Source organism: Bos grunniens, chromosome 8 (genome assembly GCF_055505025.1).
Source record: "Bos grunniens cultivar Pamir isolate PY7600 chromosome 8, Bosgru_T2T1.0, whole genome shotgun sequence".
NCBI lineage: Eukaryota > Metazoa > Chordata > Mammalia > Artiodactyla > Bovidae > Bos > Bos grunniens.
The window spans coordinates 14,472,928-14,498,669 of NC_141172.1; the positions used below are offsets into that span (position 1 = coordinate 14,472,928).

Below are 25,742 nucleotides of genomic sequence, written 5' to 3' on the forward strand. Positions count from 1 at the left end.
TGTTTTTTTTTTACAAGTTTTCTGGACCCATTTGAGAGTAGGTTTCTTATGTCATACCCCATTTCCCTTTATGTACTTTAGTGTGTATTTCCTAAAAATTAGAATATTCTCTTATGTAAATGCAGTGCATTTATGAAGTGTGATACTTTTATCTACTTTTACCTAATCTACATTCCATATCAAATTTGTCAGTTGACTTAATCATACTATTTACAGAACCAGATCCAAGCTAGGATCAGATGTTCTTTTTATTGTATTAGAACTTTGACTAGAAGGGAGGCTCCAGGGAGATACTTTTCAGATAATGTTTGGGAAGGGGACATTGAGGAGTCAGATGTATAGAGTACCTTTGTATCCTTAGAAGAGCTATTCCTGTGAGACAGTCTATCAATCACAGTTCTCCAGGAAGACAACACCAATATATCATCCCTTAGAAGAGAGAGAGAACAATAACAATTCAAATATTATTATAAACAATGAAAACCACATGAGCTTTCATAGAAACTTATGAGGCCACTGTTCCCAATGGCATTTAAGCACAATTGACAAGAAAATGATATAATTTATTGTTGCCCACATTTTTTAATCCCTTTATATAAATGTATATAGTCGCTCAGTGGTGTCTAACTCTCTGTGACCCCATGGACTGTAAGCCTGCCAGGATCCTCTGTCCTTGGAATTCTCTAGTCTAGAATACTGGGGTGGGTTGCCATTCCCTTCTCAGGGGACTTCCCAATGAGGGGTCAACTTGGGTCTCCTGCATTGAAGATGGATTCTTTATCATCTGAGCCCACCAGGGAAGCCCCATATATATGTGTATGTAAGTATATATTTGTGTGTATATATATTATACATATATACATATACAAATAATTATATGGATGGGGACAGAAAGAGAGACAGTGAATGAGTTAGTGGCAGGCAAGTTAAAAACCAGGAGGGCAGGCCAGCAGACTGGAAACTTTGCTGGGACTTTATTGTAGTCTTGAGTCTGTCTGAAATCTGTAGAATACACCTGTAGGCTTGCCCCTCAGCAGGAGCTGATGCTGTGTTCTTGAACATCAACACACATTTTTAAGGTAATCTACTTAAAGCCAACTGACTACAGATGCTAGCCACATCTGTGAAATATCTTCATATCAACATCTGGATTAGTGTTTAATCGAATATCTGGCTTAACTGTGTTAACACAGAGAACTATCAGAGGTGGAGATCACCACTCATGTTTTACATGGGGGAATCTAAGGCTTCAGATCAGATCAGATCAGATCAGTCGCTCAGTCGTGTCCGACTCTTTGCAACCCCATGAATCACAGCACGCCAGGCCTCCCTGTCCATCACCAACTCCCGGAGTTCACTGACTCACGTCCATTGAGTCAGTGATGCCATCCAGCCATTTCATCCTCTATCGTCCCCTTCTCCTCCTGCCCCCAATACCTCCCAGCATCAGAGTCTTTTCCAATGAGTCAAGTCTTCACATGAGGTGGCCAAAGTACTGGAGTTGCTTAGCACCACTGTTTGTATGGAGGACACTCAATGTGTATGACTGAGCCAGAATATGAACCCAGGGTGCCCTACACCCCAAACCTGTGCTACTTCCACCGCATTCCTCGTGCCTAAATTTAGCCTGAGGTGATTTGGGAAATGGTAAATTTCCAGTACTTCCCCAGTGGTCCAGTGGTTAAGAATCTGTGTTGAGTTGTGGGAGATGCAATTTTGATCCCTGGGTCAGGAAGATCTCCTGGAGGAGGGCATGGCAACCCACTTCAGTATTTTTACCTGGGGAATCCCATGGATAGAGGAGCCTGGCGGGCTACAGTCCATAGGGTCGCAAAAAGTTGGACATGACTGAAGCGACTTGGCACGCATGCAAATTTCCAGTTTCGTATGATGGTATGAAAATATAATCTGAATGGCTTGCTAGCGAGAATGTTCAGAAATGACTCAAACCTTAAGTAAAAGCCTCTACTAGATGGTTTTTAAAATTTTGTTGGCCGTTATGAATCCATATCAAGTTTTTTAAAATGTATTTTAGGGTTTTTCCCTTCTTATTGGAGCATAGCATTTTTATGCACATATACCTTCACATCCAATTAGTAGCTCTAATCAGAACAGACAGGTAAATTGTACCCCTCTTTTTTCCCCCTGGAGCCTACATTATTTCTAGTTTTCAAAACATCATTTCAAACTAGTTCTACTATTTGGCAGATCTGTTAAGAGGTCCCTGAGAAAAATATGAGACTTCAGAGAAAAGCCGTACAGTTGGAAAGCAATTGCAAAGGACTTTTATGTAAATATAACTTTTTAAAAAATGTAACTCTATGTATTTCAATAAGCCATTTGTTTCCTTATACTCTTATTCCAAGGATGACTTCATGGCTCATTTTTTCTTTCTCTTTTTTACCTTACAGTAAAATTGGAATCAAATCCCATGGTTTTTCTTGACAATTATCCTCAACATTAGAAAAAAACTTCATCCTTTGTAGGGCATTATAAGTAGTAAATGATAATCATATAAGTAATTGCTAAGCATCATTAGGTATAAGATACTTTTCTAAGTGATTTATAAACATATCAAGTTATTCCTCTTAACAACTCAAAGTACATATTATAATTGTATCCATTTTAAGAAAATGGAGCAAGCACAGGAAGATGAAATAGTCCTAAAAGTAAGATCCTGCACAGATGATGTATAGCTGGATATTTTGTTTTCTGATTTTTGCTTAGTATCTTCACATAAATGGATTTGTTTTATATATAATTCATACTGCCCTTTAAAAATCTGAGTATATATATTTCAACATATGAAGGAGCAAAGTAATTAAATGTCTTGCCCTTGATCACTAGCAAAATGGTTGCCAAATTAGAAAATTAATTTATACCTTTTAGGGGCCAAAGTTTGTCCATTAAACTACGTCTTCTCACAATAAAACCCACTGTTAATGACAGCTTAACATATCAAATATTCTACTTTTTAATAAGTACTAATTTTCTATATTGCAGTCTATAATCACCATCACTGGGCAGTGGCCTGGTCCTTTGCTTCAGTAACATGGTGTCATTCAATTTTGAGGCAGGTTATTTTTTCTCTAGGCATGTTTTTCACTTGGTAAGAAATGAATGTCAATTCCTTAGTCTGAAAAAACTGAAATCTAAAGAAATCCTCTGGGGAACATGGAAAGGACCGTCCAGATTTTTTTTTTTTTTCCAGAGTTAGCTATCAGTGAGATTTTGTGGATATAAATCTTCTACACAGTGGAGGCAAGTCCTATTGTATTCAAATCCAAAGATAGATGTGATGACTCAAATATAATTGTAAATATGATAGAAATCCTGTGAGCTTTCTTATTGACTTGTGATGTCACTGTTCTTGGTAGGATTTAAGCATGGCTGGAAAGAGTGAAATTGAATTTATCTTTGCTTAGAAGACTTTAAAAATCTCTCCCAATTTAGATAATTTTAAATGCCAATTTTCATTTTTAAGCAATATACACTCCCTTATTGCATTTACCATTGTGAACAAGTATAACTTGCATTTCCTAAATTACTTGCATTTCCTAAATTAACATGAGGATAAAATTGTATGAAATTCTTACTGTTGCCATAGAAGAATCTAGTCTCAGAGTTGTCAAGTTATACATAATGGAGTGTTAAATACAGTGCCACTGATAAAGCAGGCTGTTGTAGGGCATCATGTTGCATATTTACATGTGATACTCAGATGGGTGCATTAAATCCTTAAACAAACAGACCTAGGATTTCCGATGGTGACATAGGATTTTTGATGGTGCCACAAGAGTATTACTAAATTCTGTTCAGACAGCATTCAATGTGGAATTTCTTTTTGAACGTTGAACTCCCAGTTGCTTTATGAAACCCCAGACATCAGCAACATTCCAGAGAAAACAGAACATAAGACTAAGAGAGAAGCTGCCCTGAGATAAGGCATCAGTTGCTTTCAGAGAATTCATTAGAGGAGAGAAACTCAAGAAATAAATCCACCTATGCCACAGCTTGTGGGTAGACAGGCAGCGAGAGAGAAGACTCTGTGGTCCAGACCTGTTGGATGGGTATTACTACCACCAGGATGTAAACCTGCGTACTTCTCTCAGGTCTGCATCCTGGCGTGAGGACATGGAAGTCCTGATGATTTGCAAAACACTGTGAGTTCAAAGAGTCAGTCTCACAAGACTGTGATAAGACTCTGCTCTTAAAGTGGATCAGAATGTCTTCAGTTCAGTTGCTCAGTTATGTCCAACCCTTTGCAACCCCATGGACTGCAGCACGCCAGGCCTTCCTATCCATCACCAACTCCTAGAGTTTACTGAAACTCATGTCCATTGAGTCGGTGATGCCCTCCAACCATCTCATCCTCTGTTGTCCCCTTCTTTTCCCTCCTTCAATCTTTCCCAGCTTCGGGGTCTTTTCAAATGTAACCAGGGTCTTTTCAGCTCTTCACATCAGGTGACCAAAGTATTGGAGTTTCATCTTCAACATCACTCCTTCCAATGAACACCCAGGACTGATCTGCTTTAGGATAGACTGGTTGGATTTCCTTGCAGTCCAAAGGACTCTCAAGAGTCTTCTCCAAACCACAGTTCAAGGGCATCAATTCTTTGGTGCTCAGCTTTCTTTACAGTCCAACCATCACATCCATACATGACTGCTGGAAAAACCATAGCATTGATTAGATGGACCTTTGTTGGCAAAATACTATCTCTGCTTTTTAATATGCTATCTAGGTTGGTCATAACTTTCCTTCCAAGGAGTAAGCATCTTTTAATTTCATGGCTGCAATCACCATCTGCAGTGATTTTGGAGCCCCCCCAAAAATAAAATCTGCCACTGTTTCCACTGTTTCTCCATCTATTTGCCATGAGGTGATGGGACTGGATGCCATGATCTTAGTTTTCTGAATGTTGAGCTTTAAGCCAACTTTTTCACTTTCCTCAAGAGGCTCTTTAGTTCTTCTTCACTTTCTGCCATAAGGGTGATGTCATCTGCATATCTGAGGTTATTGATATTTCTCCTGGCGATCTTGATTCCAGCATGTGCTTCATCCAGTCCAGCATTTCTCATGGTGTACTCTGCATATGTTAAATAAGCAGGGTGACAATATAGAGCCTTGATGTACCCCTTTCCCAATTTGTAACCAGTCTGTTTTTCCATGTCCACTTCTAACTGTTGGTTCTTGACCTACATACAGATTTCTCAAAAGGCAGGTCAGGTGGTCTGGTATTCCTATCTCTTGAAGATTTTCCACAGTTTGTTGTGATCCATGAAGTCAAAGGCTTTGGCATAGTCAATAAAGCAGAAATAGATGTTTTTCTAGAACTCTCTTGCTTTTTCCAGCAAATGTTGGCAATTTGATCTCTGGTTCCTCTGCCTTTTCTAAAATGAACTTGAACATCCGGAAGTTCACAGTTCACGTATTGCTGAAGCCTGGCTTGGAGAATTTTGAGCATTACTTTATTAGCATGTGAGATAAGTGCAATTGTGTGATAGTTTGAGCATTCTTTGGCATTGCCATTCTTAGGGATTGGAATGAAAACTGACCTTGTCCAGTCCTGTGGCCACTGCTGAGTTTTCCAAATTTGCTGGCATATCAAATGCGGCACTTTCACAGCATCATCTTTCAGGATTTGAAATAGCTCAACTGGAATTCCATCCCCTTCACTAGCTTTGTTCATAGCGATGCTTCCTCAGGCCCGCTTGACTTCACATTCCAGGATGTCTGGCTCTAGGTCAGTGATCACACCATTGTGATTATCTGGATTGGGAAGATCTTTTTTGTACATTTCTTCTGTGTATTCTTGCCACCCCTTCTTAATATCTTCTGCTTCTGTTAGGTCCATACCATTTCTGTCCTTTATTGAGCCCATCTTTGCATGAAATGTTCCCTTGTTATCTCTAATTTTCTTGAAGAGATCTCTAGTCCTTCCCAGTCTGTTGTTTTCCTCTATTTCTTTGCACTGATTACTAAGGTAGGCTTTCTTATCTCTCCTTGCTGTTCTTTAGAACTCTGCATTCAAATGGGTATATCTTTCCTTTTCTCCTTTGCTTTACGCTTCTCTTCTTTCACAGCTATTTGTAAGGCCTCCTCAGATGGCCATTTTGCTTTTTTGCGTATCTGTTTCTTGGGGATGGTCTTGATCCCTGTCTCATGTGCAATGTCATGACCCTCCATCCATAGTTCATCAGGCACTCTGTCTATCAGATCTAGTCCCTGAACTCTATTTCATACTTCCACTGTATAATCACAATGGATTTGATTTAGGTCATACCTGAATGGTCTAGTGGTTTTCCCTACTTTCTTCAATTTAAGTATGAATTTGACGATAAGGAGGTCATGATTTTTAGCCACAGTCAGCTCCCGGTCTTGTTTTGCTGACAGTGTTGAGCTTCTCCATCTTTGGCTGCAAAGAGTATAATCAATCTGATTTTGGTATTGACCATCTGGTCATGCCCATGTGTACAGTCTTCTCTTATCTTGTTGGAAGAGGGTGTTTGTTATGACCAGTGTGTTCTCTTGGCAAAACTCTGTTAGCCTTTGTCCTGCTTCATTCTATATTCCAAGGACAAATTTGCCTGTTACTCCAGGTGTTTCTTGACTTCCTACTTTTGCATTCCAGTCCCCTATAATGAAAAGGACATCTTTTTTGGGTGTTAATTCTAAAAGGTCTTATAGGTCTTCCTAGAACCATTCAACTTCAGCTTCTTCAGCATTACTGGTTGCGGCATAGACTTGGATTACTGTGATATTGAGTGGTTTGCCTTGGAAACGAACAGAGATCATTCTGTTATTTTTGAGATCCCATCCAAGTACTCCATTTCGGACTCTTTTGTTAACCATGATGGCTACTCCATTTCTTCTAAGGGATTCTTGCCTGCAGTAGTAGATATAATGGTCATCTGAGTTAAATTCACCCATTCCACCCCTTTTAGTTCACTGATTCCTAAAACGTCAACTTTTAGTCTTGCCATCTCTGGTGAGACCACTTCCAATTTGCCTTTATTAATGAACCTAACATCCCAGGTTCTTTTTGCAATATTGTTCTTTGCAACATCGGACCTTGCTTCCATCACCAGTCATATCCACTACTGTGTGTTGTTTTTGCTTTGGCTTCATCTCTTCACTCTTTCTGGAGTTATTTCTCCACTGATCTCCAGTAGCATATTGGGCACCTGCCGACCTGGGGAGTTCATCTTTCAGTGTCCTATCTTTTTGCCTTTTCTTACTGTACATGGGGTTCTCAAGGCTAGAATACTGAAGTGGTTTGCCATTCCCTTCTCCAGTGGATCACATTTTGTCAGAACTCTCCACCATGACCCGTCCATCTTGGGTGTCCCTATACAGCATGGCTCATAGCTTCATTGAGTGTCTTAGAGGCTAAGAAATCTCTGAAGTTAGTGTGAAAAGATATAATTCAGTCACCATTCTGACACAGAGCAGGATAGGGTTTGAAACATGGAAGAGAGGAAAGATTTAGCTGATGATACAAAGAAGTTTCAAGAACAAAAGTAGTTCTCACAGGCAGTTCAGCCTGTTTTACCAGTTGCCAAGTGTGAATAATTTATTTTTAAGTTGCCATCTGACCCACTCTGAATAGTGTATGTCATCTTTATGTGTGTGATCATACATACATTCACTCTTTAGGACAGTTAACATATCATTATCCGTTGAGATTATCATCATCTTCTCTGAGTTTATGGAGCCTGGAATTTTTTCAAATCTGGTCCATCTCACATTTAGTATCGGTGGGTGTGAGGGGCCCCTGCTCAATCTTGCTCTTACAAGTGTCTGAGGTGTCTTAAAAATATGATGCCCACATCAGATGATATTGCTGATATGCTGCTAAACTCTGTAGCAAAAACAACCATCATTTTTGCTGGATAGTCAGGTTGTGAGATGTTAGTTCCAGATGCAGATGGGAGGGTTAACTGTCCAAGGCTTTGGGGTCAGGAAAGGGAGAGTCTAGCTGTAATCAGGGTTGGACGTGGATGCATACTGGCCGAGCTACTGTGCGGTTTCTAGACCTTCAGATAATGTCTCTTTCAATGTTCTTTTTTGAACTTCACTCACCAGCCTTCCTTTTTTCTTTCATAAACAATTCCTCTGGGATCTTTGGGGCCAATTTATATCCTTTCCTACCCATCTACCTCAAATGGTTTCCTTTTAATCTGAGAAAAAAAGCCTTTTTTTTTTTTTCTTTCAATGAGTCTGTCTCTCTTTTCCCTCTCCCCATTCCTTCTCTCTCATCTTCTTCTTTTCTCTCTCTCCTCCCTTTTTTCTTCTCCTTCTCTCTCTTTCCCTCTATCTCTTCCTTCTCTCACAAACCTGTTTTCTTATAGACCTTATATGACCTCTAAACCCAGATTCCAAAATATTAGCAAGCAAAATTATCATTCCTTCTGATAGAGGGCTGGGAGAAATTCATCCCCAAACCTTTCCAGGATGTGAAGAAAAATACTTCTTCCAGTACCTTCCTTCCTATATGACATAGAAAAAGAAGAAAAAGAAAATTGAATTAAGACTCTGAATGTATTTGTATATCCTACCACAATCATGTATTTTGGGTAAAATTAATCTCAGCAAGGTCTCATTTTATTCTGATTGTCACACATTTGTCTTTTTTCTTCAAATTTTAAACTTTTTATTTTGTATTGGGGTATATAGTTCAGTTGGTAAAGAATCTGCCTACAATCCAGGAGACCCCGGTTCCATTCCTGGGTCAGGAAGATCTGCTGGAGAAGGAATAGGCTACCTACTCCAGTATTCTTGGACTTCCCTTGTGGCCCAGCTGGTAAAGAATCTGCTTGCAATGCAGGAGACCTGGGTTCGATTCCTGGGTCAGGAAGATCTGATGGAGAAGGAATAGGCTACCCATTCCAGAATTCTTGGACTTCCCTTGTGGCCCAGCTGGTAAAGAATCTGCCTGCAATGTGGGAGACCTGGGTTCAATCCCTGGGTTGGGAAGATCCCCTAGACAAGAGAAAGGCTACCTACTCCAGTATTCTAGCCTGGAGAATTCCATGGGCTGTATAGTCTATGGGTTCCCAAAGAGTCGGACATGACTGAGCAACTTTCAGTTTTGCTTTCATAGCCAATTAACAATGTTGTGGTAATTTCGCATGAACAATGAAGGAATTCAACCATACATATACATGAATCCATTCTCCCCCAAACCCCACTTCCATCCAGGCTGCCACATTACATTGAGTAGAGTTCCATGTGCTATACAACAAGTCCTTGTTGGTTTTACATTTTGAAGATAGCAGTGTGTACATGGATTGTCACATAATTATAATGCCCATTGGTGGGCATTATAAAGGAGAAATTATGTGTATTCTCAATGGCAGAGTCTATTAAATATCAGAATCCTGGTACCAAGACTAGGGGGACCAGGAAACAACACTCACAGGCTAGTACTTGGACAAAGCTTTTTCTCACCAGGACATGCTGTGCTTTGCACATGTGTAGAGACAAATTCTAAAAAAGCACAAGCATTTTAAATAATAAAATGAAAACAAAACCCATTCATATATACCCAAAAGACAAATAAAGGTGATCCAGGACCAATCCTCCTGCGATTTTCTTTAAATTTCTTATCTTATGAAATATTCACTGCCTTGTTTGAAAAGTTAAAGCCATGCATGCCTAAACTTCCAGGCTTCAGAAGAAAAAAGTAATTCCTCTTGGATATGACTTCTACACATGGTAAAAGCTTTGGTATGGTTGGCAAGTCAGTGAACATACAGATGAGAGGAGGAAAAATAAATACCCCAATGGCTGTGAAAGATGTTCTGTGGTATAGTTCACAGCTTCCATCGTGCTATGGAATTCAGATTTATTTCTAAACCTCTCTGGGAGAGTTCTCTGGTGGGATAGTTGTTAGTCTCAAAAGACTGGGAAGAAATTCCTAGAAGATATTTTTAATGAAGCATGCATAAGAAGCCCAAGTTGAACAGAATATTAAAAAAAAAAAGAGTCTTGGGGTGTGTGTGTGTTTGTTTTCAATGATTTTTAGGTTGACACAGTTTTCTGTAATGGTCTTTTAATATGTTTATATGAAAATAAGTTGTCTAATTTGTCTTCAGATGTATTTATCCTAGTACCTGTACATGTCTTGCTCAGTTCTCACCCTTGGCAAAAAACAGGGGCAGAGTGACAGAGGTAGTTCTCTCTAAGGATGGAAGTGAGATATTTTTCTCTTACAACCCTTAGTTAGAAATATATTTTTCAGGAACATTTTTATTCCAGTCAGCATAGCAGCCTTACTCAGTATTTTTATAGCCTTTGTATTTGTGAAGTGCTTTAAAATGAGCTTGATTAGACACATACTTCATCATCTAAGGAAAAAATCAATACAAGGCATCATTCCCACTTGACAGAGAACATAGATGCATCACCATAAGAGTATATTTCTTAGGAAGGAGGTTAAGTTGCCTATTCAAGTTGGTCTTCCAAATCAATGGAAGACAAGTGGATCAAATCTGGTGTTCTTTAACTTCTAGAGTACTGCCTTGGTTGCTTAGCTATGTGTCTGTTTCCATGCATTAATCAATAACACCATAATTATCAGGAATGACAATTGCACATCAATGATTCATCCTCCACTGTAAGTACAAAAAAGGATTAATATTACATTGGCTCTAGAATATAGAGAAGGAAAGGTCACTAAATGACGTATTAGAACCACCATGATAGCAGACCAACAAATTAAACCCAACAGGAAAAATCAACATTTGTTGGCTAAACCTAATAAAATCTTGCAGTTTATTGATGTTGTTCCTCCAGTGGGCAGAAATAGCTCTAGGATAAGTTAGAAAGACAATAAATAAGCATGTGGATCAGAAAGAGTCGGTAAAACACATGTGGAGATCAAGGTAGCTCAAAATAAATCTGTAAGTACAAATTTCAATAGATCCATCATTGCTAAAATGTTATCTTACCTTTAGAATTATTTTCTGTTACTGAACTGTAAAGAAACTAAGATTTTTTTCTAAATCCTGAGTCAAAGACTTCTGGTAGCCATAATTTTAGTGAGTCTCTGGGAGGTCATTTCACTAGTGATCTCTTGTAAATCACAGAATCCTTTCTTCTTTAAAGACCACTCTCCTGCAGATTAGAATGGTCTTGCGTGTTGATGAATTCTTTAAAAGACCAGTGGGCATACAAATGTATATACATGACAGATAGACAAAATAATACATTTAAAAAAGTCTCTTTAAAAGATTTTGTTTTATATTAAATGTGTATTGAGTCTAATGAGACTAAGACAGGCTCTTTAGTATTTTAATGTTAAAGATCAAAATGAATCTTACTTCCAACTTCCAAGAAACTATATAAAATTGTGACAAAGATATTTTCATAAAAATACTGATTACAGAATTTCTTATGGAGCAAATAAATAAATAGAAAAATAAAATAAAAACAACCTAAAGATCCAACATGGATGGTTGATTACATAAAAGACACTGCTTTTGTATGAGGGAATAACATGCAGCCCCTATAAACTATGTCTATGAATTACTTTAATGACTGAATAGATTAGGTCCTCCTAATCCATTAAGTTTTGAAAAATGGTAGAATAAAAATTATACACAGTAGGGTATTTTATGCTTTTCCCTTTTCTATGTATCTAAAAATTCTTGAAAGATATATACCCAAATACGAAAACTTTTTAAATAGTTTATGTAAAATGTTTATTTTTATACTTTGCTGTATGTTCCAAATTTTCTACAATAAAAATTTCATATTGCCTTAATTAACCTAAAAGAATTAAGATTTTTACTCTATTAGTTTCATTTTAATGAATTGTTTTAGTTTCTCAAGTGTATCATGTTCTTTGATGCTTGTTCTTCCTTCTGTCTGGAATGTTCTTTTCCTATCCTTGTGGCTGGCTGCTTTATATCATTTTATGTTTATGCTCAAACATCATTTCCTCAGTGAAACTTTCCAAAAGTACCCCATTAAATGTACAGCCCCCTCCCCCATATTTCATCATTCTTATCCCATTATTGTTGCTTCCTTTTCTTCATGATACTACCTGAAATTACATTATTAACCTATTATTTCATCTATTTATTTGTTAATTTCAGCCTATTACATTACTAAAGAAATCTGCATGAGAAAACTTGCCTACTTTAAGTTCCCACGTCCTAGAACTCTACCTTGCATTAAGGAGGCAACAGATTCCTGTCTGTAACACCTGTACAGATGCCACTTTAAATCTAGAAATAGCTAAGTAATCTCGAGTGCCTCTAAAACAAGACCAAAAAATTTCATTAGTTTCCTTGGGCTGTATATAAACCTATTTTCACAACTATTTTGACATAAAATTGAGAGGAAGAAGTATCATTGTCCAGGACAAATAATGGAGTGTAGTCGGTGGCAAACTGTAGAAGTTAGGTTCTACATGAACGTATGTATTAGACTTGGTGTTCCTATTGGTTGTTTGTAAAGTTGTTGTTTGAGTGGCAGCCTTCAGGGAACGTTATCTTCTAGCCAAAAGTAAAATTGTCCTTCAGTAAAAGGGCAGATTTCCTGGAACCTTTATAGATAAGTTACAAGGTGGGTATGTTGGAAGTGAGCCCTCTCATGGGATTTAAAGTGTTGCTGAAAGTCATCAATTGCTACAAACTCTATGATTTTTCTTCATTGAGTGTCATGATGATATATTCTTTGTACTAGATGTGAAATAAATACATGTGTCTGCCGGGGTCCAGCCCCGGCTGATCCAGGGTATTCGAAGGAGAGACGGCATAGGCGACCTATTTATTTAAATATTTATCAAAGATATAAAGAGCAATAGAATGAGGATAGCTCAGTGAGGAAATTCAGTGGAGAAAAGAGGCTGAGTAGCTTGGTTTACGCGGGAGACCAATAAAACTTCAAGACAAGAAGTTTGCACCACTTACGTAGGCCGCAGGCGTCCTTCCGTTCTCCCGAAGGAGAGGAGACACTGAGGCCTCCCTGGTCAGATCTTAGAAGCTCAGGCATAATTAGTAAGCATGGTGGGTTCCGTGCTCCAGATGGAGACTCAGCCAGAGTGAGAGAGAGAGCGACATGGGGAGACCAAGTTTCAGTGAACAAGGCCCGCACTTTATTTTCCAAAGTAGTTTTTATACCTTAAGTTGTGCATAGAGGATAATGGGAGAAGGGGTAGAGTCATGCAGTAAGCCAGGCTTTCTTCCTGCAAACTTTTCATATGCAAAAGTTTAGGTGATTTGCATCATCTTCTGGCCCGGAGGCCTGTTAACATTTTAAGAAACTTATTTTTCTCTAAAGGTGATTATTCTAAAGTCAGGCGCCAGCCTCCAAAAAGCATTGGACAAAGCTGTATTCTTATAGGGCAAAGGTGAGGTGGGCTCAATCAAGAAAAGAATTAACTCAAGGGTCCAAGATTACAAACATTGAGGCTACTACTTACATTTCTATACACCCATTATATCAATCAATACACTGCCAAGGACACAGTAGGTAAGGGGTATGGAGACTTAGCAGCAAACATTGGCCCAATAAGTGAAAAACCCTTCACCAATACAATTTCTAATCAATCTTTTAACTACTCAAAAGAATCTGTGTTTAGACAGTTTAGAACATCTCCTGCCTCTCACAGTTGGGAGGCTCTGAACAATCACATGTGGCCGGAAAAACCTATTCAGGCAGGCTAGAGGATTTCCAAAGGAGTTTGTAGGTTGAAACACTGTCACACCCAGGAATTATTAACTGGAGTTGTAAGCTAACTCTTTTTTCAGAGAGAGGTAGTGGGGGACAGCCCCCCGTAAAGTCAGAGGTGTAGGTGAAAGCACAAAGCAGAAAGTAGGCAGACTCTGGTTTTGGGGGTAGATGCTCGAGAATTTCCAGGGGGACTCCTGAGGCTCAATCCCGCCTTTGTGTATGCCGAGCCTCCTTCCTCATGACCTTTGCCACGGGCGGAGTGCCTCACACTGGCTCCCGGCAGTGATAGAATTCTAGTTGAGCTATTCCAGATCCTGAAAGATGATGCTGTGGAAAGTGCTGCACTCAATATGCAATATGCACTCAATATGCAGTATGCCAGCTCCCGGCATGTGTCTATATTTTATCTAGGCAGATAAAACAAGGGACCTGAAAGTAGTCTCTTTATTCTGAAAAACTGGATATAGTGTATTAAGAAGGTGTTGAGAAAATAGGGAAACATTTCTGCATATTTTAGGGTTTTTTAATCCCATTTTATTGTCATATTCCAATAGTACAGTGGAAACCATACCTAAATATAAATGTTCCTTATTATAGTCTGCCAAATTTTATAAATAACAGTCGTATTGTTATTATTAATTTTAATGATGCCTAAAATTTACTAAGCAACTATTATGTACTAGGTAGTATACTAAACACTTTAATATGTAATTATGTATAATTCACTTTTTACAATAATGCTCTTAGGTTGGCCTTTTATGAGCCTGGTTTAAGAAATGAGGAAAATGAGATCTGAGATCAGAGGGGATGTTAGGTTCCCCAGGCTACATGGTGAAAATGGTGAAAATGCCATTCGGCCCCAAGTTGGACTGCTTCCAAACCCTGGGATTTTTAATTCCTACCATCTTAATTGATTCTGTTGTTTGAATTTGAGAAGAGACTTTCTTCATTTAACATTTATTTAATTTCCAGGAGGAACTACTAAAAACATGGATACAAGAATATAATGCAAGTAAGAGGAATCGTTTAACTTACTGCTGAGAATAGCTAGGAATATATTTACCTCTTGACTGAGTGAAGGAAATAATAATGTTCCTTTGCTCACCTACTACAACAGATTATCTTAAATTCTAAAGTATGCACGAGTCTTTGTTTTTAATTTCCATAAACCCAAGGGCCATGCCTTGCATATGCACAAGTCTTTGTTTTTAATTTCCATAAACCCAAGGGCCATGCCTTGCATTTCTTTTGTGACGTCTCATTGTGTTTAGTATAGTGCCCTGCAGAGTTAAGTGGTCAAAAAACGCTTGTTGACAGAATTTCTCATTGGGCATTTGTCAATATCCTACAGTGTACTTTTAAGATTTAATGAAACTGTACTCTCAAAGAAAGAAATGTGCATCTGTTCTAATGCCCCATGAAAATCAATATATGTACTATAATGACTTGAAACATCCATTTATTTTTTTCTGCTTTATTTTTTCCACCTATTTATAGAGGAAAATAATAACTATGTATTCTTTTTTTTTTTTAGCAAGTTGAAACATGAGGAAGTTAGGTTTGATAGTTGTTCTGAAAATACTTACTTGTTACTTACTTTTCATGCTAACACATAGCTTATAGAACTTTTATTTTTAAATGCCAGCTTCTTTTGTTTAATTATTTTGAATACAGGGAACGTGGCACCATTTATTTAAGTTACTCTAAATTAACACCCAATACACATCTTGAAATTAAAAGACGCTTACTCCTTGGAAGGAAAGTTTTGACCAACCTAGATAGCATATTGAAAAGCAGAGACATTACTTTGGCAACAAGGTCCGTCTAGTCAAGGCTATGGTTTTTCCTGTGGTCATGTATGGATGTGAGAGTTGGACTGTGAAGAAGGCTGAACGCCAAAGAATTGATGCTTTTGAACTGTGGTGTTGGAGAAGACTCTTGAGAGTCCCTTGGACTTCAAGGAGATCCAACCAGTCCATTCTGAAGGAGATCCACCCTGGGATTTCTTTGGAAGGAATGATGCTGAAGCTGAAACTCCAGTACTTTGACCACCTCATGCGAAGAGTTGACTCATTGGAAAAGACTCTGATGCTGGGAGGGATTGGGGGGAGGAGGAGAAGGGGACGACAGAGGATGAGATGGCTGGATGGCATCACTGACTTGATGGACGTGAGTTTGGGTGAACTCCGGGAATTGGTGATGGACAGGGCGGCCTGGCATGCTGCGATTCATGGGGTCGCAAACAGTCGGACACGACTGAGTGACTGAACTGATACATCTTGAGGGCTTCTCCGATGGCTCAGTGGTAAAGACCTGCCTGCAGTGCAGGAGAACCAGGAGGCGCAGGTTCAGTCCCTGAGTTGGGAAGATTCCCTGGAGGAGGAAATGGCAATCCATTCCAGTATTCTTGCCTGGACAATCCCATGAACAGAGGGGCCTAATGGGCTACAATCCATATAGTCACAAAGAGTCAGAAATGACTGACCACAGCATAGCAGCAGCTACATCTTGACTTGACCATATTCCTGACAGACTCTTGATGAAAGTGAAAGAGGATAGTGAACAAATTGGCTTAAAAGTCAACATTCAGGAAACTAAGATCATGGCATCTGGTCCCATCACTTCATGGCAAATAGGGAAACAATAGAAACAGTGACAGACTTTATTTTGGGGGGCTCCAAAATCACTGCAGATGATGACTGCAGCCATGAAATTAAAAGACGCTTGCTCCTTGGAATAAAAGTTATGACCCACCTAGACAGCATATTCAAAAGCAGAGACATTACTTTGCCAACAAAGGTCTACCTAGTAAAAGTCATGGTTGTTCCAGTAGTTGTATATGGATGAGAGAGTTGGACTATAAAGAAAGCTGAGCACCGAAGTATTGATGCTTTTGAACTGTTACTTTGGCGGAGACTCTTGAGAGTCCCCAGACTGCAAAGAGATCCAACCAGTCCATCCTAAAGGAAATCAGTCCTGAATGTTCATTGGAAGGACTGATGTGGAAGCTGAAACTCCAATACTTTGGCTACCTGATGCAAAGAACTGACTCATTTGAAAAGACCCTGTTGCTGGGAAAGATTGAAGGTGAAAGGAGAAGGGGACGACAGAGGATGAGATGGTTGGATGGCATCACCGACTCAGTGGGCATGAGTTTGAGTAAACTCCAGGAGTTGATGATGGACAGGGAGGCCTGGCGTCTGCAGTCCATGGGGTTGCAAAGAGTCAGACACGACTGGGTGACTGAACTGATATGGATGTAATGAAATACCAGGATCCCCCTCATTTTGTATATTGCTCACTTAAATGCTGTTATTAATCTCCTCACTGGTTTAAAGTAGGTGTTGAAGGAAATTATTTATAAAATTTTTAAAGTATTTTGGCCCATTTATTCATTTAACTTTTTGGCCGTGGGGCATGTGGAATCTTATTTCCCAACCAGGGATTGAACTTGTTCCTCCTGCAGCAGAAGCACTAAGTCTTAACCACTGGACCAGCAGGGAAGTTCCTCTAAGGTTTTTAATAGAGTAGCATTTTCTGATACTATTATATTGCATAATATGTATCTACTATGATATATATATTATGGCATAATATACATCTGTGAGTACGTACATACTATATATAATGCTATATGTAGTAAAATAGAACATGTATTTTCACTGATTGCTCTAATTTGACTGGATTTTTCTTGAAATATAACTCATGATTCAAGGTCAGAATAATGTTGGCTTAGAATGGAAGTACAATCTGCTGATTTCTCTCAACCATAGTTCCCATTTTAAAAATAATTTACTATTCATATGTGAATTTTGGCATTATGCTCAGGGTGTTCTTTAGTATATGCTAAGGCCATTTCAAAAGTGGTATGCTATTTTCAGAGTAAGATATTTACAATGTGGTTTGTTTCAAAACTTGTTGACTATGATTTCTTAACTTCCATTCCATCTATATTATTATCTCTGTATAAACCATTTCCAAAATTCTAAGAATGTAAAAAAAAACTACTTTAAAAACTCTCATTATAAGTATTTGTGCTTGTTCTCAAAATTATCCATTTCCAGAACACACAAAATTACATGATCTCAGAGAGATCTAAAATTTTAGACTGGAAAGAAACTTGTGAGTCATCTATGTAACTGTAGATTTTACAAAAAATGCAGAAACTGAGGTTCAGAAAGATAAGCGAATTGTCCAAGCTCATTTATCACATAGCTATTTAGTGATAGAACTTACATATGAATCAAGATCTCCTCTTGCTTTAACATTCCATCCTCTCTTCCACTCTTTTTTCTGGTCTATTATTTCTTCAATGAGATCAACTTCAGATATACAATCTTACCCATAATCTCTGTGCTTTTCTGCAGTTCTGTTATTTGTTATAGGGCTTCTCAGGTGGCTCAGTGGTAAAGAATCAGCCTGCCAATGCAGGAGACACAGGAGATTCATGTTCAGTCCCTGGGTTGGGAGGATCCCCTGGGGAAGGGAATGACAACCCACTCCAGTATCCTTGCCTGAAAAATGCCATGGACAAAGGATCCTGGTGGGCTACAGTCCATAGGGTTGCAAAAAGTCAGACACGACTGAGCATGCACGCATAGGTAGGCACTTTTCAGATTGCTACACCTTCTTGAAGAACTGACCCTTTTATCATTATATATCCCTCTCTGTCTCTGATTTATTTTTAAATTTTGAGATTTATTTTCCCTGTTATTAATATATATTAGTGTGCTGTTATATTACTTTATTTTATAGATAATACATTAACTTATTTATTGTAGGGGAGGAAAATTTTCCTCTACCCTTCTAGGTTCTTTTGGTTGGTCTGTTAGTTAAATTGACCTAAGAGTAACGAAAAGAAAAAATGATGTATGTACAGGAAATCCACAGAGACAATGAGAGGTTCCCTAACAGGCAAGCAGTTGAGGCTCATATGCCATTCTGAGCTAAGGAAAAAGGGGTGGGAGTGTGTAGTTTCAAGAGAAAGGAAGACAATTCACAAAAAGATGGAAAGAGCAAATATTTGGTAAACAAATGCTCACCTTGCCATTCAGAGACAGTAGACACAGAGAGGACTTTGAACAAATAGGCCCTGCTGGCTTCCCCCTAGCTTACCACACCTGGCCCATGTTTTTTTTAATCTCTTGTGATAGTTTTCTCCCTGTACCAGGTCATCTATCTAAATTATTTTAGCCAGTTAAGGCGAAGGTGAAAAACAAAACAAAACACCTTTTTCCTGAGTCTTTGTCAATGTCAACTTTGTCAGTCTTTGTCAACTTCAGGTCAGTGTAATTCGTATGCAAAAGGGACACTCGGGAGGAGGATTGCTCTGAGCCCCTTCAACATCAGGATGTTAGCAGAATCATTTTTACTCTTAGTAAAATATAATCAATAATAAAATATTCTGCCAACCCAGAAAAAATTCTCCCCAAAGAGAGACGAGACAACAGTTTTGTCACTGAATAATTGAAACCAGACTGTGATGCGTATCACAGGCAATCTTCTGAGACTGCAAAAACAGAAAGAAATCTCAGCCTTTTGTATAACCAGGAGATACAATCCATAGCCTGCATGTTTTCAGGATAAATGATAACCAGTTCTCACATAAGAGGACTTAATATCTGTCACACAGAGTTCATCCTACATCGGCCTGATAACTAGGGTGACAATCTGTGTTTCCTAAGTGCCTTTATCCAAATGAGAATTAAACTTCTCATATCTATAGGACAGGAGGTAGCTTTGCACCATCCTGAGAAATTCAGGCTTCTGTCCTTCTATGGAAATTGGGGATAGAGATGTTATCTTCTTTGATGATTTAGTTTCAAAGAGAGGGCAGCCAGGTCCTTGTGAAAAAAAGTTCCTAGGTTCTTCAACACTGGCAAGAGGCTTATTTAGCTTTCAAAAAGATGTACATATTGCTCAAAGGGGCAGGAAAAGAATCACAAATAAAAGTTTTCTAAAGCAAATTCTCTAAGCAAGGGGAGGGGAATGGAAATGTCTCCCTTTTTGCGCCAGGCAAAATTGTTTTTTTTTTTTTTTTAATCTGTGTTTACCCTTAGAGAAAGGGAGAAGGCACCTTATTACTTCTACGTGGAGGTGACCTCTAGGCATATATTCACTGGGTAGGGAGGTTCCTCCCCTGTAGATGGAGATGGGCATTCCTGTTCCCCACTTGTTCTCCACTGACACCACGGTAGGCATGGCTTCGCCACCACTGGTTAATGGTAGATGTCCTGACTCTCCCCAGTCCTCCTCTGACAACCCCTCAAAGGGGAGAAGCACCTCATTACTTCCCAGTGTGGGTGGAAGAACCAGCTCCTCACAGGGTCTCTACTGGCCTCTCCTTACTGACTGATAGAGATGGGGTCAGCTCCCTGTCTGACTCCTCTCTGGGGAGGGTGTTGGCTTTGTTATAGTCCCTCTGGGCTAGCCGCCTGGCCTCCCCATTCAGCCCTTGCTGGCACGAGTACAGGTGGGGCCAGAGGTTTTTCCGTAGTCTTTGCCTGGAGCAGAACCATTATTTTCTTCAAATTTCCTGTCTTGCTCAGCTGCTCCTTGCCTGGCCCTTTCACTGGAGGGCAGACTTTTAAAAAGGAAATATTTAATTTATTTGCCTGGATTGGGTCCTAGTTGTGGCAGGCGGGATCTTTCACTACAGCACACAGCCTCTCTAGTTGTGGCTCACTGGCTTAGTTTCTCCTTGACATATGGAATCTTAGTTCCCTGGCCAGGGATCAAACCTGTGTCCCCTGCATCCCTGAGGGGAGGCTTCTGTTGGCACTATTTTGGTCTGTACCTGTTGTTGGTGTTTCCATGCTACTGGGTTCTTCAGCTCCAAATGTGCATATATTAGGGAAAAGAAAACCCATCTTGCCCTTCAAAATTTTGTGTTCACTTTGTGTATACGCTATGGGATTTTAGTTGCACTTAGTGAGAGAAACAGGAGAAAGTACGTCCATTCCATCTTCCCAGAAACCAACGTCTCTCTGCATATTTTGAAAATAATAGCATGGAAGTCACTGTGTCATGAGAACTCAAAAAGATGTTACCAACATGCCAAACCCTTTACTTTCCTAACCACAAGTTTGTAAGGTCCATGAGGACAGGGGCTTCAAGTAGTACTCACTTTTAGTCAACTTCCATTTCTTCCCACAGTGAGAAAACAGAACATTTTTTTTCCCCCTTGTCTTTATAGTCAGATTTTTTCATGTCTGAAAGTGAATGTTAAATTGAAGCATAATAGTCAGGGCACCCAAACACTGCCCTTCCCATCAGGATAATTTGTAGCACTTTTGTCAAAAACTTAAGATAATTGTTAGATCAAAGAAAAAGTGCCCCCTTTTGTTTGATTCAAATTGCCTATTCCTTCTTTTACTTCAAGAAAGAATTTTAAAGGATTTCTTCTCTAAATTATAAAACAAGTCAAGTTAATGGTAATGATAGGGAAAGAATTTTTATTTCTGACTAAAAGAATGATAACTCATTTTTTTTCTTTAATGAGAACAGTAAGTAAAAGTAATTATTCTTGCATGCTTGCTATCTCATTTAGCATTGATACAAAATTCTCTCCAATAAACTCAAGTGGGTTTTTTTTTTTTTTTGCAAAGTTGGGCTTTAGCAGGATTATTATTTCCATTAGGCTGTGGAATTTGATTATTCAATCAACCTACTTCAATCTAGAAAAATCTCTTATGGCCCATTATTTTAAGGAACCTTCTTTTGTAAAGCACATGATTGTGAAAAAAAAGAAGAAAAAAAGAAAGACTATCCTCTTACTTTCCTTCTTCTTTTATTTTTAGTTTTAAATAATTCTTGTTGCAGTTCATGTGTAGTAAGCCTATTAAACACATTTATAGCCACAGTTATTCTAAGAAACTTGAAAAATAAAGATTAATATCTGATCCAAACTCAATCACTGGTCTGAGTATATCAAATACATTAAACTTCCTTTTCAGCATAGGAAAATATACTTTCACCAGAAGAAGTATACATCTTCAGGTCAAATTACTCTAGAGGGTTTTGGGTAAAACTTCAAAGATTTTTCCTATGAATAAATAGCCACATGAATCAAATTGAGTTTAGGAAGATAGATAGGTAGATAGGTACAATGTTGCAAAGGTATTTTCTAAAGTAAAATGTACTCTGCACCTTATTTTTCCTGAAATATATCTTCCCACAAATCATATTATATATGTATAATATATGTAATATGTTATATGTTGATATATGTTAATATATGTTAACATGTATATGTTAATATATGTAATTGTGCACATTTGTATGTGTACATGTTGAAGCAACAGTTAGAACCAGACATGGAACAATGAACTAGTTCCAAATTGGGAAAGCAGTATGTCAAGGCTGTATATTGTCACCCTGCTTATTTAACTTATATTCAGAGTACATCATGCAAAATGCCAGGCTGAATGAAGCACAAGCAGGAATCAAGATTGCTGGGAGAAATATCAATAACCTCAGATATGCACATGATACCACCCTTATGGCAGAAAAGGAAGAACTAAAGAGCCTCTTGATGAAGGCAAAAGAGGAGAGTGAAAAAGCTGGCTTAAAACTCAACATTCAAAAAACTAAGATCATAGCATCTGGTCCCCTAACTTCATGACAAAAGGGAAAAAGTGGAAGCTGTGACAGATTTTCTTTTCTTGGGCTCTGGTCCCATCACTTCATGGCATATAGATGGGAAACAATGACAGACTTTATTTTCTTGGGCTCCAAAATCACAGCAGATGGTGACTGCAGCCACGAAATTAAAAGATGCTTGTTCCTTGGAAGAAAAGCTATGACCAACCTAGACAGCATATTAAAAAGCAGAGACATTACTTTACCAACAAAGGTCCATCTAGTCAAAGCTATGGTTTTTCCAATAGTCATTTATGGATGTGAGAGTTGGACCATGAAGAAGACTGAGTACTAAAGAATTGATATTTTTGGAATGTGGTGTTGGAGAAGACCCTTGAGAGTCCCATGGACTGCAAGGCGATCAAACCAGTCAATCATAAAGGAAATCAGTCCATAATATTCATTGAAAGGAATGATGCTGGAGATGAACCTCCAGTATTTTGGTCACCTATTACAAAGGACTGACTCATTAGAAAAGACCCTGATGCTGGGAAAGATTGAAGGCAGGATAAGAAGGGGACAATAGAGGACGAGATGGTTGGATGGCATCACCAACTCAGTGGGCATGAGTTTGAGTAAACTCCAGGAGTTGATGATGGACAGGGAGGCCTGGCGTGCTGCAGTCCATGGGGTTGCAAAGAGTCAGGCACAACTGAATTACTGAACAACAAATATTTTGGGTGAGGGGAGGAGGTGTTCTAAGTAACACCATGGTCTAGAGTAGCTCTAGAAAGCTTATTATTTGGTTTTTTCTTTTCGATGATTAATAACTATCTCCCAGCTTGGTATTCCAAAGCTGATTGTGGCCTGATCTCTAATTCTAGTTTGTTTATAAAAATTGCTATTTCTCAACACTAGCATTGTTAAATAAGAAACCTACCTTCACTGACTGAATCAGCACAGGAACTTTTAATATGCATTAAATGGAAGTAACCCTGCAGGTCAAACTTATACTCACCCGACTATTCTATAGTGATACCTATCATTTTGGTTTTCCTTTTTAATCAAGTCAGGCTTTTATATATGTGTTGATTACATGATTTCCCACAGGACTGTTTTTTAAAGAGTTGAAAATTTTATTTTCACATTTCACAATACAAATGAAAATTACTTTTTTTTTGGGGGGGGGGTCGCATTACTTCCCTCCAAAACTACTCTCATTTTGATAGGAAGGGGGAACACGTTTTCCTTGTTATTCTCTTAGGAAACACCCCAAGTCACAGCACCATGATCTTCTGATGAAGATCATGCTTTACATAAAGCAAGTAATGTAAAATTGATATGAAGAGGCTCTCCAATCTCTTTATCTTTCTGGTCAGGTCTTTCCTCGCCAGGTGGGCACCATCATGAGACAGGCAGAAGGTCTCATCACTGGGGGCCCAGGCATCATGGGTATGTGGCTTCCCATAGGCAGCCTCATTCTAGGAGCAGGTCCCACTGGCATGATCCCAGGAGGAGAAGGGCTCATCATTGGCATCATGGGAGGGCCCCCCATGTGGGGTGCTAGCTTCATCCCTGGGCAGGAGGTCCTGGGAGACTGGGGGGAGGTGGGATCATTGCCCCTGCAGGAGGAGGAGCAGAGAATGGAATAGAAGGTATCTTTCCTTGTTGAAATAGCTGTTGTTTTATCAGCCAGGCCCTGAGCCTGCCCTTCTATGCATTTCTGATAGTAGTCCTTCACATTCTCTTCGTGCTTCCTACCACTGCAGTGTGTCTTTCTCACGGAGGCAGAATCGTGGGTGAGGAATGGATCACAGTAGTCACAATAAAACAGGCATGTTGCTCCGCAGGCCGTTGGCAGCTCTGTTCCCCATAGGATTGTATGTTGGGTGTTTTAGGGAGTGCCTTTCCTCTGCCCCAGATATACTTAAACTTCTGATAATGTAACTTAAGACTCTAATGGCCTCTGTAGTATAAAAATTCTGTGAATAGGAAGTAGAATATGTTTAGCTGCCCAAACTCACTGTAGCTCAAGTTTGTTCAGTTAGGTTGTCTATCATTTTTTTCTTAACAAGGGATGAAGTAGAGGACAAAGATATATATGTTGTTTAGAGTATACATGTCGTTTATATTAATGGAGATATGAAACATACATACTTAAGCTGTCACAGTATCTGTCTTAAGAGCAGTATGCTGCTGCTTAGTCACTCAGTCATCTCCAACTCTTTGCAACCCCATGGACTGTAGCCCCCCAGGCTCCTCTGCCCGTGGGGATTCTCCAGGCAGGAATACTGGAGTGGGTTGCCATGCCTTCCTCCAGGGAATCTTCCCAACCCAGGGATTGAACCCAGGTTTCCTGCATTGCAGTCAATTCTTTACCATCTGAGCCACCAGGGAAGCCCCAGCCCTTAATTTGTTCTAAAAGACTAAAGAGATCATTCCAGATTTGGATGACCCTAAGATATTTTCCATTGAAATGGGAGGCTTGTTATTAATATTCACAGCAATGCAATTGGCATGACCTTCTTTCCAAATAATGCAATTTTTCAGCTTTTTTCCATGCCGAGTTCCATGAAAAAGATGTCATATATAAGAGATAGTTATATAGACATTATTAGCATGGGGTTTGAATTTGACAGTATAAGGATGGTTTTGTACTAAATTTTTTTCATGAAATATAAACCTTAAATACTAACACTGAAAATATTAGAGAACATTTTAGTATAAAGGATAGTGCTAGACATATAACTAAAGCAAGAGAAGCATCCTCTTGATAAGATGCCTAGAATTCAGAATGTGCCTTTTCATCATAATCATGCTAAGGGTCATTGGAATTGAGTGTCTTGATGGTATCATCTGTAAAATGGAGTTAATGGCCCCTTTTCCTTACTTATCTCACAGAATATGGTGAAAGATAATAGAACTTTGCAAGTAGCCTTACAAAATCATTACACAAATAGAAAGTTTTACTATACCTATGTGGGAATATGTCCTTTGAAACACATTAAGGAAGAGAGTACCATATCTTAGAACTGAGGATACCATTTTATGCAGGTTTCCAAATGTATGACATGGCTGAAAATATTAATCTTATTTGTTATTTAATTTTGTAAGTGAGAATAATTTCTCACTTCTTTCTCATGAAAATATCTAAAATCCCTTTAACATTTCAGAAAATTTAAGTATTTATAATTTTTAATTTCAATAGAAACATTAATTTTCCCACATCGTTCCTCTAAAAGTTCAGTTTTACTTGGAAATGGTTTATCAGTGAATGACTTCTATACAGGGAAAATTTCTCTCCTACACATACTACTTTTAAGCACATTTTCTGAAGTCCATCAACTTGCAGGCCCCCTTCACCCTCTAATTCGATGATATCCTGGCAGACCTTTACCATTTTTCTCTGATCATAGAGAGAGCATTTTTCTCTCCAAGGCTAATCTCTTGATCTTGTTACTCTTTATCCTCAAGCTTT

At 38.8% G+C, this 25,742-nt stretch overlaps 1 protein-coding gene and 1 pseudogene across 7 annotated transcripts in view; one reads left to right on the forward strand and one right to left on the reverse strand.

The window, feature by feature from the left end:
* The window catches only part of LINGO2 (leucine rich repeat and Ig domain containing 2), a 1,446,432-nt gene that overhangs the window by 1,109,768 nt on the left and 310,922 nt on the right, over nt 1-25,742 (forward strand). The window lies entirely within an intron of this gene.
* LOC147366681 (U1 small nuclear ribonucleoprotein C pseudogene) lies at nt 23,628-25,664 on the reverse strand (annotated as a pseudogene).